Source organism: Puma concolor, chromosome B4 (assembly GCF_028749965.1).
Source record: "Puma concolor isolate L17-30 chromosome B4, mPumCon1.1.hap2, whole genome shotgun sequence".
Taxonomy (NCBI): Eukaryota; Metazoa; Chordata; class Mammalia; order Carnivora; family Felidae; genus Puma; species Puma concolor.
The window spans coordinates 92,980,322-92,998,957 of record NC_141673.1 but is presented as its reverse complement, the minus strand read 5'-3'; the positions used below and the strand labels follow the sequence as shown (position 1 = coordinate 92,998,957).

At 37.3% G+C, this 18,636-nt stretch overlaps 1 protein-coding gene across 7 annotated transcripts in view; it reads right to left on the bottom strand.

Moving 5' to 3' along the window:
- LMO3 (LIM domain only 3) overlaps positions 1–18,636 on the bottom strand; it is a 215,084-nt gene that overhangs the window by 16,256 nt on the left and 180,192 nt on the right. The window lies entirely within an intron of this gene.

The window sequence follows — 18,636 nt, the reverse complement described above, 5'->3', positions numbered from 1 at the left end:
TGACCTTTATCTTGTTTCTGACACACTACCAAAAGTGGTCTTACAATATAAAAGGTGACAACTACCATCCATAAAATATCAGTGCATATAACTATTTACAGGAGTCTCAAAGGATGTTCCTGTCCCTTTTGCATTCCATCTTCACTTTTACTACCTGGTACAGACAATCTAAACACAGACACAAAGGTAACAGCCAAACAGACAACTTTCTGATGAAAGTATGTATGCTGTATAACACTTTCCACACTGTAGCGAGCATGCAGAGAAATATTTAGGTTTTTTTTGTGTGTAGGTGGCAAAGCAAGAACTACGACAATACACATTTATATTTTCAGAGGTACTCAGAAAATTTTGCATTTTTACTAAACATTCAACAGCTTTTGCAACATAGTCATAAATCAGGGGAATTCTGTATAGGTTTGCATATATCCATTACAAAAGTTCCTGGAGGTGGGGGTAGAGAAAAACTCAAGACATATAATCATTTAACATAGCAATAATGAATATGGTTTACTACAGGCATCCAGGGGAAAATGAGTGTTCGTTGTGTTAGTGTCTTTTATTTCACAGCACCAGATGTTTCTATAGATTTTTTACCAGGTCAGTGGCTCAAGTCACTAAATCAAATTCCCCCAAGCCATGGAAAGCATAGTATTTGACTCAAATTAATTTATTATTTGGGGGAAAATGCATAAATAAATACCACTGCAATAAACCTTAATTCTGAATGAAGATCAAGTATTCTAGTATTCAGGCAATCCTCATTTAGCAACTTGAATATACATGAATTCAACAGTACATTTTTCTTTTTGATTTGCAGATAAGACTTAGTTTAGTTATCATCCTACATTAAAAAAAACCCTCTATGCAGAATAACTAGAGATGAACAGAGAAAGAAAAGTTTAGTTTCTAAGGCTATGAGATTGTAATCAATGGAAAAGATCTTTAACTTTTGACTTCTGGATGGTGAAGTTTCAGCGAATATGTTATGCGAGAAGGAACAGAACATTTTCACAGATTGAGAAGGGCAATTGCTTTTTTGTCTATTACAAATATACCTCTCATCTCCTTTCCTATTTCACTTTTTAAACTAAGGCACGTAGTGAGAGAAAATGAAAACACTTTAAACATTCAATTCTTTTGTTTTAAATGTAAAGAGCTCACCCACTCCAAGGGTGAAGAAAGTTGAACCTATTGTTCTCTCCCCTGTTGGGTCTTGGCATGTGACCCAGTCACAGAGATAGAGAAATTATGGGAGTTAAAAGGAAACATTGAACATTTGATAAGTGTACAAAGGAGAATATAAAAAAATATTTAACATTAATCTGAACTATGCTTCTAATTGTGACACAGTTAGGCTTAGCATATATTTTTAATATACATTTGTGCAAAGGGATGAGTTTCAATCTTTCAAAAGTTAAGCTAAAAAAAAGTTGGCCATGGTTTAAAGGAACCAGCTACGTCTCCTGTTAAAGGAAGCTTAGAGATTATTCCTTTCAGAGTTAAGCAGTCTTATTCTATGAAATTAAGTTTAATTTGGGTTATGAAGTTCAGCCTTTATATAGATTTTTATTAACAAATACAGATCATGCCAAGCAGAAACATAAAAGCCATTTGCTGAATGTAAAGTTAAATATATGTATTAATATAGATGTGTATAGTATATGTGTATATTCTCTCTATAATATGCATGTGTGTACATATATACACATATGTGTATATTTTCTCTCTCTATAAGATCTTACACATCTAAGATAGAAAAGATGTAGATCTCATATACAATATATAAAATCTTAATAGATAGATGCCTCTGTATAGACAGATATATAGGGAATACACACACACACTCAGCTCACTACGTAGACAGATATTACAGGGTGAATGGAAAAATTAACTAAAACTTACTAAGTAAGTGCCTAACTACAATTTCAGTAAAAAACAAAACAAAACAAAAAACTGCCAAGGCCCATGCCATAGAGTTGTGGACACGTTAAAATATACAACTTGCTACCTGAAATCCTAGAGACAGCTTATGGTGTAGACAGAAAGCTCAGGTTCAACGAGCCCTTTTTAGTGAAAGTGAATACCTACTATGTGCAAGGTACTTAGAGACATTAGGATGAATCTCATTGCGTGTGTGCAGTCAAGGAACTAGTGAGAAGAGCAATACAAGGGCAAAATGTGAGAAGTACCTTGCAATAAAGAGAGGGTGGCTGTTACTTGATAGGCTTGTGCTCCAATACTACTGAAGGTGCGTCATTTGAAGCAAGACTTGATGACAGATGGCATTTCCGAAAGTAGAGAACTGGGGGGGAGCTGAAAGAAATGTTTCTCAGGCTGATGTGAGAGAGGATAAGCAGCAGTCTGGACATGGTCAAGATCAGAGTTACCTAAGGAATGTGTAGAAAATGGCAAATATATTAGCAGTATGATAAGGTGAGGCTATATGAAGTAGGAAGAGAAGCCTGGAAAACCCACATAGGTGACTCTGGCCTGGATGACTAAGGCTTCATGTTTGGTGCAGTAATATTTTAAGAGTATCATCAGAATGTGTCCCTCACCTATGCTCAGGCAAAATTCTACCCTTCCTTGGATCAGACAGAATAGCCCTAGACTGCTGGGTGCTCAAATCCAACCCATTTGGCTAATTCCTGAGTATCTGCCAACCACTGGTTGGACTAATTATCAGCTCATGATCCAACCCATTTAAACAATAAAACAGTGGGGATAATAAAAGTATAGGTAAAAAGTTATCCCTGCAGAGGAAGGGGAAAGATTTAACTGTTCGGGTTTTATAATTCCTGTTATCTATACTTAAGACTGTATGAGAATAATAGAAAAATAAAAAGAAATGCTAATGGTGAAGAAACAGATTTTGGTGTAAGCTATTGTCATCTGTCTCTCTGCGGAATGCATTTTAGGCAAAGGAAAGACTAAGGAAACATTCTAGGAAGACTATGAATTCTAGGAATTCCCATGAAAACTATACTTGGTCTGTAGGAACCTATCATTCTACAAGAACCAAGTCAAATTCCATGAGTGATTGGTTAGGTATCCCTGGCCCTAAAGAATCACAGAATGTACCCCGATTTGAAGACTCTGACTCAAAATAGGCTGCTTTAGACTAGCTCAAGATAGTCGAGGAAAACAAGACAAAACAGCAATACCTTTCACACCTTGAATGCAGACCCTTAATTTCACCATAGCTGGTTCTTTCCCCACCTCCAATTAACTCATAAGCCAAGCTAACTATATTTTTATTCACTGTCTACCACTATGGTGTCCAATACGGTAACCACCAATGGCTACTGACCACTTTATATGTGGTGTGTATGGAAATATGCTCTAAGTGTAACATACACACCAGATCTCAAAGCACAGCACAGAAAAGTAAAATATGCCATGAATAACTTTTAAAATATTGATTGCTTATGGAAATGATAATCTTTTGAATACATTTGGTTAAAGAAATATATTTTCAAAATTAATTTCAACTTAAAGAAAACTTTCCTTTTAATGAAGGTACTAGAAAAATTAAAATTAATGTTAATCACGTTATAGTTTTATTGGACAGTGCTGGTCTATTTTCCTTACACCCCAGGATACCCAAGGCCTAAAACAGTTAATACGTTTCTAATTGAAACTCATCTTAGAAATCTCTCTTCCAATGTTTGATGCTTATAGATAGAAAAAAAAGTAAAGGTCAGGGATACTTGATTGTAACTTCAATCTTAAAAGTATGTATGCTGATAGTGTGAATCATTATAGCACACCCATAATCTGAAATAGATGGCAATGACCTACCTATTTTTTCCAGTTGTAGGCTTACCCAGTGTTAACTCCTTGCAAAACTTACCATTTTCTTTTCCATGCATCAGCAACAGAATAAGATGTAAAGAAAGAGGAAGTGATGCCTAGACTACCTAGCCCCTAGCACTGCCATAAAGGGCAGGAAACACCCAATGTCTACATTAAGAAGCTTACACCATTAGCTAGTTTCAGAGCTGTCATGATAAACTAACCCTCCTTATCCAAATCTGGTCCTGTTCTCATTATACATCTCTGTTTTGCCCCATAAAAATGGGGCAAGAACGGGTGCACTGGACAAAAGTCTCTAGGTTGCTGACCTGACAGAGAATTGATTTACTTAGACTTAGCATCTCTCTCTCCACACCTGACTCAGTGAAAAGTTGCAAACAGTGTTTAAATATTATACTTTCACTTTCAACAAATCACTGTCAATTTCTCCCCATACCCATTTTTCCAAAGCCTTATGAACAGGTGTTACTGTTGTTTACGATCAGCACAGCAACCTACTGGGAGAAGTGATTCACCGAAAAGTGAAATTGAATATTTTTCCTTCAACATTTGATGAGGATAATACTTCTGGGCACATATGGCAATTGTACCAACATTTCATAGAATCATAAAATCCTAGTTCTCAAAAGAATCTTCTGCAGCTAAAACAAAAGCAATGTGTCAAGCTTGCTATTTATTGTTGGGATATTTAAAAGACAAGATTTTTCCAATTTTTAGATACAGTTATTGAAAAAGCTACAATAAGAAGATGAAGAGAAAAGCAAGAAACCGTGAAATACAGGATAACATACGTGACTAAAAGTAGAAATATATATTTTTAAGTGATTGAAGTAGATATTTCATCTAATCACTATAGCATCCCTGCTCTAATTTTCAGGTGAGTTTCTAATGAAGGGGAGAACGAATCAGTCACAGTTATATGGACATAAATATCTATGACAATTTTTATAGATATTGTGGGCAATTTAGTTATTATCTATCCCGCCCTTTATATAATTGAGGAAATTTGTTGGGAGATCAAAATAAATAGTGCACTGGTTTTAGCCATGGTACAAGAAATGCTAACTGGAATGTGCTCTATACAGTCATATAAATAAAGGCTTTTAAGAATTTTTTAAAAGCAATAACCTGTGTTATCATAAGTTTCAGAAAGCTTTGTCTACTTAAAATTGTATAGGTTTTTCGAGGTGGAAACTTTTGAAGTAAGTAATATTTTCCTAAAAATCAGCATTAAGTTCTTTTGCTATCTTTATAGACTTCTTGAGGCTGGTAATTACCTTCTCTTTCAGCTTTCATTTTCACACTTGTGTTTGCATACACTATATATAAAAGTGAGCAAGAAAGTAGAGAGGGATCTTATTTGAAAATATTATTTTTACCCATCTCATAATTAATGAACTTAAAGTACTGAAACGTTTCAACAGAAAAGAAAACCAAAGAGGAAGGAAAAAAAGCTTTTACAGGAAGGCGATGGAGGTCATTTTGTAAACAGTTATTTGAGAACTAATCATGAGAGAGACCTTTCCTTTGATCTTTTCCAAATAAGCCACTTAATATTTTCACGTGTCAATTTCACCATATTTGCAAGTGCCACTCACTCATTCATTCAGGTACTAACCAAGGCTCGCTAAAGCTCCACTGGGAGACACTGACTCCAGGATGATAGTGTAATCCAGGCTGCAATGCAAAACGCATTTATTCTGATGTAAAAATGTTCCTTTCTTTCATATCCAGAGATTATGATTTTGTGACAGTAATTGCTCGGTTATTTATAAAAAGTAAACAAATCACTTATCTACAATAAGTAAGGCATTTATTTATTCTTGGAACTAGCCAGTAAAATTTCAGACAAACTTTTCTTCTAGTATTAACTATTACGACTTGCTTCAAAGAAAAAGTGCTTTTGCAGAAGCCTAGTGACAAACCATAGAAGAACCTATTATCTTCAATTTGGTTTCAAATGTTATTTCAATCTCTTACCTTACTTCTTTGAAGAAATTCTGAAAATTTTTTAAAGTAATAATAAGAAGAAATTACCTAAGAAGAAATTACCTAATCACAATATTTCCTTTTAAGGCAAATATCAGGATTTAGGATATTATGTAATTTATCAGTTCAATTTACTAAAAAAAAGAGGTGCAGAAAATGTTATTAGAGGTAGTTATCCTTGATTTTAACCAAGGATCATTTGTTATGGAGGCATCAAAGTATACCCTAGTTCCAAATTTCATGACCATTATCACCAAAGATTCATGGAATGTATCTTGTTTGTTCTCTTTTCAGAAAGTGTTTTCTGAAAAGCAAATTTAACATCTGACATCATTTGCCTCTTTAGGATTTTAATGGACAATTGTGCTTAAAATCTTATAAGGAAGTGCTCTCAAAACTATCATTTAAAAAATCACATGTGGGTTACTCTCTGTAATAACAAGGGTATTTATATGTCACAGTGTGCCCGGAACAATCCTGCATACATACCGGTGGTCCAGGCTCATTATTAGCAGTGCTTTCTTTATCAAAGTGTTCTGGGTTTGGGTAAAAATTACATGGTAAACCTAGCAATAGCCAAAGATCAATTAGAATTCAGACATTTCAAACTTTCTGTTCTTCAGTTCCCTTTTTTTTTTTTTTTTTTTTTGACCCAAATAGGCAGATTGAACTCAATAACCTTTAAGGGCTTTTGTAGAATTTTAACATTCTGTGATTCTTCATTCTAGCTGAATTGTAACTGGATGATTCAGGTAAAAGCTAATTTGGAGCATTTGACTTTTAGTTGTCAGACTGAACTTGTAACATTCAGTTAAAAGGGAAGGTATACAACTTTTATTCAACATGAGTTAGTATTTCATTTATATATATGTGTATTCATATATAAATATATATGGATATATGGATATGGATATATGGATATACATGTATATATATGTATATACGCATATATAGTATATGTATTTAAATTGAAGTTTTAGTTTGAGAATACTTTAAAGTTTTGAATTACTTAAAATAGGACTTAGAAGAATTACCAAAATAAACCCATGAAAACCATTATTTGTAGGATTAGACAAGTTCCTTTTTGCAATAATAAATCAGCAAAATATAGAAACTCAAAAAGACAAAATAGTTTTGTGGAATGAAGAGGTATAACTCTTTAGTATTAGTCTAAGCTTGATGCTTTCTACAATAAATTTTTACAACATCAAAACAGTATTATGGAGGAGAAACGCTGAAGTTGAATTTTTGTGTAGTAAAACCATACAAAAAGAATTTAATGGAATCTGTAGATTATATTTTTGTATATACACATACAGTATCATTCATAAGCATGATGTACATGTGATGCTCTATAAACATGATGTTCTGCATAGTATTAGAAACATTTTCTTTTGTAAAATGTTATTTTCATAGCACTGAGTTTAAAGACTTTATTTTTGGAATGTGTACGTATTTTCTTTATAAAATGATAGAGCTACTGAGGTATTTCCTTTGTTGTGTCACCTTTAGAACTTACTATTTGAAGTACTTCTTAGAAATTGCTATGCCACAGTGTCCAGAATTTTAACTATTCTTTAAACACTTCTAAAACACTTCATAAATAGAAAGTGTATTGGGGTATATAACATCAATATATATCCAACTTTATAAAATACACTGAGTTCAGTTATCTCTAGAACCATGCATATATTATTCACCATAAAAGTTCTACTCAGTGTCAATAAAGTAAACATTTTTGTAAGAAATCTAGGCAAACCACTGGGGAAAACCTGTTCGTGGAATATATGTTAGAATAATTTGCCCCAAGAATATTACATGAAGGCAGAATCTGCTAAAATATTTGATATTAATTCATTCATCTGATTTTTTAACACTGTAAGTACCAGTGGCCAGGAAAATAGATTATCAAAATAGGAAATTACAAATATGAAACCTATAATGATGGAAAGTAGAGATGTTTTCTAAGTAATTAGTACAATTCTCAAAAATACTTTTCTACGATTTCTTATGTGTTTTCTCATTTAGATACATTTTATGAAGGAAAAAATTATGCTGAAAAATCCCTTGAAATTCTAATTTTTTAAAGTAAATTTATTAAAGTGGGGAATAAGCCATTTAGTCAAATCACAGAGAGGGAAAACCATATTAATTATGTATATTTCAATGTGTATTCATAAATGCCCATTGCATAAACCTCATAGTAACCTATGTTACCCACTTAAACATCATTTGGGGTTAAGAGAGAAAATATTGAATAAGGCACAATTTAAAATCATTAGTGAGCAAAATCAGACATGGCAGAAATAAAAGACTTTGAACTCCAACACACTGAATATAGAAAAATGAGGTATTGGAATCATTTGACAGCTGATACCTACTGGTAACCAGAGGCCCTGAAAAGACAACTTAAAAGATATTTGAACCTAACGTGTGCGTGTCTATGTGCTTGTGTGTCCACATGTATAAATAAAGTACTAACCTACTAGTTATCTCTTTTTACTCTCAGCCTGTCAAAAAACCCTGTCAGCTGCAAAGGCGATAAGGGGGGCAGTTTAAAGAAGATACTGGAGCCTTAAGCTTCTTAATGTGCCAAGAATCAATCCCATGAAAGCAAACAACTTGAAAAAGGGTTATATGTATTTAGGAAAGCTCTCAGGCTCCCTTCCCGCTCTGCTCCAGCCAGAGCGAGTGTTCAAGTTTTCTCACCCTGATGACCCCTGAAGCAGCCCGGAGGGATTGCAAAACAAGGCCGTTACACAAGGCAGCTTGCTAATTGAGAAGTTGATCGGGGGTAGAGAAATCCTGCTTTACCACGTTAAGTGTCGAAATCAAGCATGACTAGATTGACGTCGCCAAATCACCGTCTGGAGGCCACTCCACGCCAGGAGCAGCCGGGCTTTTCACACCTGATAGGCCCTCACTCTATCTACATCAAGTCACATTAAGAAAGGAATGTATTACGGAACTGGAGCCCGCGCCCAAAGAGCTTACTCCACTGCCTAATTGCTACTTCTCCGCTTCCTGCAAGAAACAAACCTGTCCGGCAGCTTAAACCTGTTCCCCCTGGAAAACCAGCATTCCTCCACCCACTCTGCTGATTTTTGTTATAATCCGGTTATGGCACCAAACCCCGGAATGAGTTAGGGGAACGCAGTAGGGTTAGAAATGTCATATTACGCATCTCAATGACATTGATTTAAATCACAGAACCCCTGGAACAGTTTTATAAACAGTGACTTTTTAAAGCTTTTGTTTTCTTCTTCTTCTTCTTCCTCTTTTTTTCCCCCCCTTTTAAATGAAATTGCAGACTCACGATGTATGATCAGTGAAATGCCTGAAACCAGATAGTGATTTAGACTCCACACCGGTATGAGGAAGAGACTGCAGACCTTCTGCTTTTGAACTCTGAGTCCCCAGTCACGGCTTTGCTGCTCTCCAACCTAAAATCCCCTGTGACAGATGGCATAATAGATATTCCCGACAGCCCATACTGGCAGGCTGATATTACTTGGTATTTTTTCCTACGCTCTGTTTCTGACAGGTTCAAAGCACTTAACCAACAAAGTGTTTTAGGTGGGGAGGTGCAGTGAGAACCTGAATAAGGAACTTCCCCCTATTTCTAACACTTTCAAATTAAATTAAAAAAATTTTTTTTACCACTTTTCAATTTTAAATCTCAGTTTTCTTACTGAGACGATGGGGTTAATTTCAATCTGTCCTCTATTAACTACAGGGCACACAGGGAAATAAATAGCCTTTTTTCCAACTGCAAGGATTTTTTTTTTTTTGGCCATTAAAAAACATTCTTTTATAAACTTATAACGTGAAAATTAATCTTTCCCATACTTATTTGCGAGGTGGTGGGTGAAAGTCATTTTAAGGGTGGGGAAACTGAGGCACAGAGGTAACAGTGACTCACCTCAGATCTTAGTCAATTAGTAGCAGTGATGGAAACCTGGAAGTCTATGTTTTCTGACACCCAGACTGGTGCTCACTCCGTATGAGACTTCTTGCCCTTAATCCAAGTATGATGGATAAGATATTGTGATAAACTGGTAACAAAGAGAAACAAACAAAAAACATACAAGGGAAAAGGTATTTTCTTACCTTGCAAATGATGACGGGGCAATCCATTGTACTCTACAACCCAATGCTGACTTCCAAGTTATAATCTAAACTTACTATGATACTTGTCATATATTTATAAAAAGCTCAACATTCTCTTTTAGAGCTCAAAATTAGTAAAGGAACCCACAAGAATTAAACCCCACTAAAATTGAGGATTTACTGATTTTAGAAAACACAAACATAAGATCAGTTTTCACACTGAAGGTAAACCTGTCTACAATAGAATTTTTAATGGACCAATCAACTAAAAGACTAACTTCTCTCTGAAAATAATACCTCATCCAATTAGACAAACCTGTCAAAAGATTTTCCTGTGCTTATATTGCAAAGAAACATCTCAAATCAACATCAATATGAAAGCTGGTCAATTATGTAAGGGCTTAGCACGTAAAGGTGAATGTTTATTCAGCCCTGACCTGCACCTAACACTGTTGTAAGGATTTTACATGGGTTGTCTCATCAATCTTCACAACAACCAAATTAGCAGGTGGCAGTTTATTCCCCCATTTTATAGATGAGGAAAATGTCGCATTCGGAATTATGTAACATGCCCAGGGGCACAGGGAGAGTTAATAGGAGAGGTAAACTTCACAGATTCCTGCTCTTGCCTCAATAGAACAGAAGGAATCTCAGAGGCAATTTACCACTTCTTAAGGATCCCTTTTCACTTCCTGACCTCTCAAAAGTGCTTATGTTTAAAGCCAAAATCTGTCTCTCTAGATCTTTCACTCACTGCGGACTCACAGCACAAGTCTAGATCTCCTTCCGCAGAATACCCCTCTCTTCTGCAGCCTACATAACCACATCCCTTCATATTGGATGCTGACATGTCAGAACAATCTGCAAATCCCTCAAACCAGAGGTCTCAAATTCATCTTTGACTCCTCCTCCACTCCTCAAACTCTCAAAGCCAACCCTGCCAGTTCTTTCTTTCATGCTGTACGGCATATCCCTTTCTTCTTTGGTCTCAGTGACTCAACTTTAGCATGCATCATTTCTGCCCTGGACTCACACACTAGGACTTCCTAGCTGAATATCTCTTCTACCAGCCTGTCCCAACCTGTTCTTCACTCTCCATGCTGCAGCCAGCTACTGTTCCATAACATAGATCCAATGTGTTGCTTCTGCCTATATAGCCCTCTATAGCCCCCCACTACGTGAAGGATAAAGACATAAAGGCACAAAAGGGCCAACCTGTCTGTCCCCAGTCTTGTCTGTCTTCTCTTCCACAGCTGTGCCTTCTCCCCAACATGCTCTCTTCTCTCTCAATTCACAATATGGTTTCATGCCTGATATCCTATCAGTCCTGTGTGTTAAGCCCCTACTACATCTATTCTTCTAGCAAACTACTGCTCCTTTTCCACATTCAGAGCAAATGTCACTGGATCTAACTCCCTCTGATTATCCTGAGCAAAGTGAATAACATCCTCTGTTGGATAGCTAACCACTTGTTTTCAATCACTATATGGACCTCACAACATTTGTACCAGCTTCTTTTTAAAAAATATTTTTAAAATTTATTTTTGAGAGAGGGAGAGCACATGGGGGAGGGGCAGAGAGAGGGTGACACAGGATCTGAAGCAGGCTCTGCACTGACAGCAGCGAGCCTGACTGACACGGGGCTCAAACTCACGAACCGTGAGATCATGACCTGAGCTGAAGTCAGATGCTCAACCAACGGAGCCATCCAACTGTGCTTCATTTGTACCAGCTTCTCTTCCTCTGTCTCTTCCTTGCTGGATAGTAAGCTCCCTGATACTATGTGCTCTCCTTTACCTAACACGTCTTATTCCCATGCCCTGCCGTTACGGAACTACATAGCAGGGACATAACTGGAAATTAGCATTCTTTCCTTGTTCACTTTCCTTGTTCACTAATTAGATTTCATATAGGAATTTTACTTATACCCGCTAGATTAGTACCAGCTATTTTTAAAATCCTGTTTTGGGGGCGCCTGGGTGGCGCAGTCGGTTAAGCGTCCGGCTTCAGCCAGGTCACGATCTCGCGGTCCGTGAGTTCGAGCCCCGCGTCGGGCTCTGGGCTGATGGCTCAGAGCCTGGAGCCTGTTTCCGATTCTGTGTCTCCCTCTCTCTCTGCCCCTCGCCCGTTCATGCTCTGACTCTCTCTGTCCCAAAAAAAAATAAACGTTGAAAAAAAAAATTTTAAATCCTATTTTGAACCCGATGTACAGTGGATATAAGACTTCCAGGCAGACATCAAAAATAAATTATTTAGAAGCCATTACAGGAATCAGACCACCCTCCCCCTGTCCTTTCCTGAACTTTACCTTATAGAAATAAGTTAGTAAGGGGCACCTGCGGGGCTCCGTTGGTTAAGTGTCTGACTCTTGATCTTGGCTCAGGTCATGATCTCACAGTTCAGGAGTTTGGCCCCACATCGGGCTCTGTGCTCATGGCATGGAACCTGCTTGGGATTTCGTGTCTCCCTCTCTGTCTCTGCCCCTCCCCGCCTGTGCTCACTAGTGTGTGTTCTCTCTCTCTCAAAATAAATAAACTTAAAAAAAAAGAAAGAAAGAAAGAAAGAAAGAAGCTAATAAGGACAAAGCTGCACTGAGAAAGCTACACCAGCACCGTGTTAGGCAACATCATTATCTGTTTGCCAAAACTCAGCACAAAATAGGTCTGTCTTTGATCACATTCCAGATGGTACGGAATTGTCACTAAATGTGGGAGAAACTTATAACTGGTATCATCTCTACCCATATCTGGTATATTCTTTTTTTTTATTATTTTTTTTAAATGTTTATTTATTTTTGAGACAGAGAGACAGAGTGACAGAGTGTGGGCAGGGAGGGGCAGAGAGTGAGGGAGATGCAGAATCCGAAGCAGGCTCCAGGTTCTGAGCTGTCAGCAGGCTCTGAGCTGACATGGGGCTCAAGCTCATGGACTGCAAGATCATGACCTCAGCCAAAGTCAGACTTGTTTAATCGATTGAGCCACCTAGGCGCTCTGTACCTGGTATATTCTTTACCATCATTGCCCATTACTTTACAGAGTAACAAAAGGCACAGGTCATGATATTATATAAGTAATTTAGGCAGGCCACTCTGGGGGTGCACAGGCACACTCAATTTGATTGCCCTGAGGAAGCACACCACCTTCTTGTCCTCAAGATCCATCTTCTAAATCTCACTTCCAGCTTCCATTTCATTCTATTCCACTCCCTCCTTTAGCCTTCCACTGACTATTTATTGAGTATCTACGACCTGCAAGTTCTCCACTAGATGCTGGATACAATAAAGCAAGTGTAACACTGCCTTGCCCTCAGAAGGTTTACAGTCTAGTGCTGGAGAGAAAAATAGGTACAACAACAACAAAGTAGATTCTCTTCTCATAACAAACCAGTCTGCCCACATCTGAAAGAGGATTTCCTTAAAGCACGAATTTCTTCTTTTTAACTGTTCAGTGACTTATAATGACTCCTGATTATGCACATTACATTCATTCTGCCCAGTATGCCTCTCTAGACCAATTTTTTTAGGACCACAGCTCTCTCTTTCTTCCAAATGAACCACCGAATTAGAGTTGCCAGATTTAGGATTCCCAAATATTGCATGGGGCATACTTGTATAAAAAAATAAATAACCCATTGCTTACCTGAAATTTCATTTCGACTGGGGATCCTGTACTTTGTATAGCAACTGCACCAGCCTATTTGCCTCACTAAGTTTCCAGTGGTTTCCAATGCTCAGGTAGGCGGCTACTTGATGTGAAATGCCTTTTCTCCCCATCTCTCATGCCAATCCCACTTCCTTCCAGAAGTCTTCCCAGGCAACAGACACTGTGGTATTCTTTGCACTCTTATAGTTAATTAAACTTACAGAAAATATTAAGTAACTACCTAAAGTGACAGTATTGCAAATTTCTCAAATTCTTTGACACTGGCCATTGAGGGGATTCTAGGAGAACTTCTTTTTCTTCTAAAAGTCATATAAACTACTGAAGTTTGAAAAATACCATTTTACTTAGTTCACCTGAACAATATAAATTCAAAACAACTTCCCACCTCTTCGATGCTAAATGGATTGGGGGAAGAGGGGAAGAGTTGGGTAGAAAGGGAGATGGTGGGGGGAGAAGAGGCAGTGCTCTCTTAGGTACAGACCTATCTCACCCTGGCCCAGGCTCAATTCTGACCCTAAAAATTTCACAGCACTACGGTAACTACATTACTTCATGAAAAGAATGTATTCAAGAAGAAATAATTCATAGCTCTATATTTAATAAAGTCTCATTTGAAATAAAAAGCAAAAAAAAAATGTCCTTTATTCCAATGAAATATATTGCATTGTTAAGGTCTAGTATATTACACTTATACACACTCTTGACAGAATATATCATTGCAAATGGGTAACCTTTTCCAACCCAAACACTCTCTAGAGCCCAGTTTTTAAAAAAGGCATTGATTACAAAGGTCATAAACTTCCATAGGGATTTTTTTTAAAGAGAACAAAAATGTATTTTCTAGCATTAAATTATATATATACATATATTTTTTTTTCCCTTACATACACATTATTAATATATTTAGCAGAACCATTATGAAATGGCTTGGCTGTTTTCCAACAGGCTTAAGAAACCAAAGAACAAAGAATTGCCTAAATTTCTCTTTTTGTTCACAAAATGATTACCAGAAAAACAAGGGGTATGCTTCGCAGGGAATTGTTTCATGAGCCTCAGAACAGAATTAAAATTGAGTGTGTCCGATGCTACTGATAAGAAACAAGTGTCCTGGTAGGTACTTCTTCCCTCCCAGGTGTATATTTAATTGACTGACAATTTAGCAATGGTATACCAGTAGCTTAAAAAGATAACACAGATGTGTAAGGGAATAGTTCCCTCAGTTCATACGGGCAACATTATGGAACATCATGACCTATGATCCCCGCACAGTTAAAGCACAGCCAGTGAGAAAGTGTTCTGGCGGCACATTGTTTGGATTTGAATCCTAGCTCAACCACCTGCACCTTGGGAAGTGTGGCTAAATAACTTAAACATCCTGTGCCTCAGTGTCTCTAGGACAAGTATAATAGTAGTCTCCAAAGACTAAATGAGATTACGTCTGTAAAACACTGCACAGTTCCTAGCTCATAAAAAATACCTCAAATATCATACTAAAATATAGGATACACAAGGGCAAAGATTTTTGTTTGTTCTTCTCACTGCCATGGTCCCAGTCCTTGGAACTGTATCTGAAATACAGTAGATCCTAAAAAATATTTTCTATCATCTGAGTCTCACTTTTGTGGACTTAATTTCACAACGTTAAAAACAAATCCTCCTAATTCCATTGCTATTATAGAAGCTCTTTGTCCAGCTGAATTTTTTTCTGTACTTACCCAGTTTGTATAAACAGAAAAATGTAGGAGAATTTTTTTAGCAGTTTTCTTTAAAAGCATTTCTCATATGAATGCTGGAATCTAAAATCTATGTATTTTTTAAGTTTTTTTTTTTTTTTAACCTTTCAGTGAATTTCTTCTTTTCTCCATTTTTAATGAGTCACTTTTGGCATAGAGTAAAAGTACAAATTCTATTCACCTTGTGTTTTATCCAGCTACTCTGCCAAATTTTCTTATTGATTCTTGAGTTTTCCCAATTTTCTGCAAGGGCAATAGTTCACTTTTTAGTATTTATACCGATTACTTCATTTTCTATCTTGCTACATTAGCTAGAGCCTTTAACACAACATTGAATAAAAGTGACGAGTGGACATCCCTGGCTTGTTCCTGATTTTAAGGGAAATGACTTCAGTATTTAACTGTTTTGTGCTTGCTAGTAGGTTTCAGCAAATATTCTGAATTTATTTAACTGGTTTCCTCCTATTTCTCTTTAGCTGGAAGTTAGAATGGTGCTGCATTTTGTCCATTGCCTTTTTGTCACATGTTGTTACAGCCTTGCTGTTTGCCTTTTAGTTTGATAATATGAATTGGATTTATTGGTTTGTAATGAAGCAGGTTTTAGTTTGTAATGAATTGGGTTGAAGCATGTCCTTGTGTTCATTCCTTGCATTCTAGAAATAATCTTACCTATTCCTAGTGTATTATTCATGTTATACATTGACAGACTAGTTGCTAATACCTTCCAAGTTTTCAAATCTGTAATCATAGGTAAAGTTACTTGCTATATATTTTAATATTCTCTTAATCAGGTTAAGGCACTATATTAGCATTATTTTAATTTTGTGTAAGTTGGTTTTAGATATTCTGAGCTTGATTTTCCTATGAAACATTCAACTGCAGAGGCCAAGTAAGTTGCTAGATATACAAGGCTGAGGCTTGGTGGGGTGTAACGGAATGTAGGTAGAGATTTAACAACCAGCACATTATGAGCAGGAATTAAAACCATGCAGACAGATATCTCCTGGAAAAGAGAAGTTATACCTCAATAAGATCAGTCTTCCTTCACTCTTTTAAGCGTCCGATGGGGATGAGACACCCAGAAAAAGTCTGAACTGTGTAGGCTCATGGCATGCCAGATAGTAGAAAGCTTTTAAAAATGAGTGATCGACACTATTAAAAGAGGAAAGAAAATATACAATGATCCTTGAGATAATATCCATTGGTTTTAGCAATTAGATATCAGGGAGAGAAATTTCAGTAAAGGTAGAAGCCAGATCACAAGTGGATGACACACAATTGAGGTTGAGGAAGTTTAGATGATGAGGGTCGATTATACTTTTAACAATTATGGACAATAAATGAATGGGACAATACCAACATATATTTGGGAGAAAGATTTTTTTTTTGACTGGGAAAATCTACAGTATATTTACTTATCAAGTGTTAAGACTTTCTAGAAGATACTAAAGATACCTAAGAAAAAGGAGATACTTCATAAAAAGAAGACCCACAGGATATTGAAGGGAATGGAGCCCAAAGCCATTGGGTTGGCCTTAAAAGAAACAAGGACACCTCATCCACAAAGACGAGATAAAATAATTTAAACATAAGTGGAAAAGTAGACGAAATGTAAATAGTGGCAAAAAAACTGATTCATTTCAAGTCTTATAGTTTCAATTTTGAAGGAGGCAATGGCACCTGCTGAGAACAAGGAGACAGGACACTTGTCCAGAGAAAGGGCCTTAAGGGGAGCTGTGAATGTTCAGCAGGGCTTTAGAAGGTCATGGGCAAGGGTGGTAGCCAAGGACAAATAAATGACTCATCACTAGAGGCCTGGTTAGAATTACTCGTGGGAGCATCAATCTGTATTCTATTTGTTTCCAGCAATGCTCAGCCACGCTATAGGAATGGAAAACAAAAGTGCTATACCAATGCCAAGTTGCTAGACGAGAGCTAGGCATGGTAGAAGAGGATGGAAAGGAGGTTCAAATGATCAACAATGGGGTTCAATGCTGGGCAGGGAAGGGTCAGAAAATCTGATAGATTTGACTAAATCAGGAGAAAAGAGACATACTGGAAGATCTGAATGTCTGAAATTAAAAAGCAGTTTTACTGCAAGTGAGATAAGACAAAATTCTGGCATTTAGGATTCCCGAGATGGAATATTTTTAAGGACAAGAAGCTGTGATCCTGGGAATGGAGGGATGATGTTCAGCAGTAAGGTTAAGGAGGTTCAACAAGTTAGGGCTGGGTTTCAGATGGGGAGATTACAACCTCCCCAAATTATGGCAAGAGAGAAATGACAGCAGTGAGAAAAGAAAGGGCAACAGGTAGTGTAGCCAGACTGTATGAATTTTATAGGAGGATGCATTTTTACTAATGAGTGGAGATGGTCGTGTGTATCCAAGATAATACCAGCTTTTCCCTCTCGGCTTCCTGAAGTATGAGATTTCAAAGAGTAAGTAGTACTGTGCCCTACTGACAGCGAAAAGGAAAACTCCTCCCCTAAAGGAGAGGCAAGTTTCAGTTAAAGCAATGGATGAATCCAGTTAAGACAATGCTTTGATGGAAAAGAGCATCTTGCTAAAGATTGTGGACATAGCAAAGATTATTGATGGTGACATGAAGTTTCCAGAGGACTCAGCAGAAAAATGTTGAATCAAGGTAATGGGAGATATATCCAGCGAATGAGGAAAAGAACAGAAATCAGAGGATTAGAATTAACATTGGCGGCTGACAGGGTAGTGGTAATGGATCTACCTTGCACTTGGTGATGAATAACTATAGGGTTGAATTTCAGGGCCTGTTTAGAAGTAGATGGCCCCCAATATCTTAACTCTGGCACAGTGAGGGTTCCAGAAAATATCTTGTTCAATCTCAGGGAAATTATAATGGCCATGAGGTTCGAGAAGAGGCAAAAGAGCTCTTTTCTCAGGAGAGGCTGCCTCCCACCTCACAGACCAGTGATTTCTCCACGGTAGTTTCCCCCCTTCCAATTACTGAAACTATTTCATTTAAGTGATGTCAAAAAGCATCCTCCCACGAAATAAATAGCTCCAGATATCATAAAAAAAATACGGTGAGAGGATACAAAAGTCTGGAGAATATATTAACATATCATGCAGTTGCGGACAGTTGTTAGAAAGTAAGTTTGGGGGGCGCCTGGGTGGCGCAGTCGGTTAAGCGGCCGACTTCAGCCAGGTCACGATCTCGCGGTCCGTGAGTTCGAGCCCCGCGCCGGGCTCTGGGCTGACAGCTCAGAGCCTGGAGCCTGTTTCTGATTCTGTGTCTCCCTCTCTCTCTGCCCCTCCCCCGTTCATGCTCTGTCTCTCTCTGTCCCA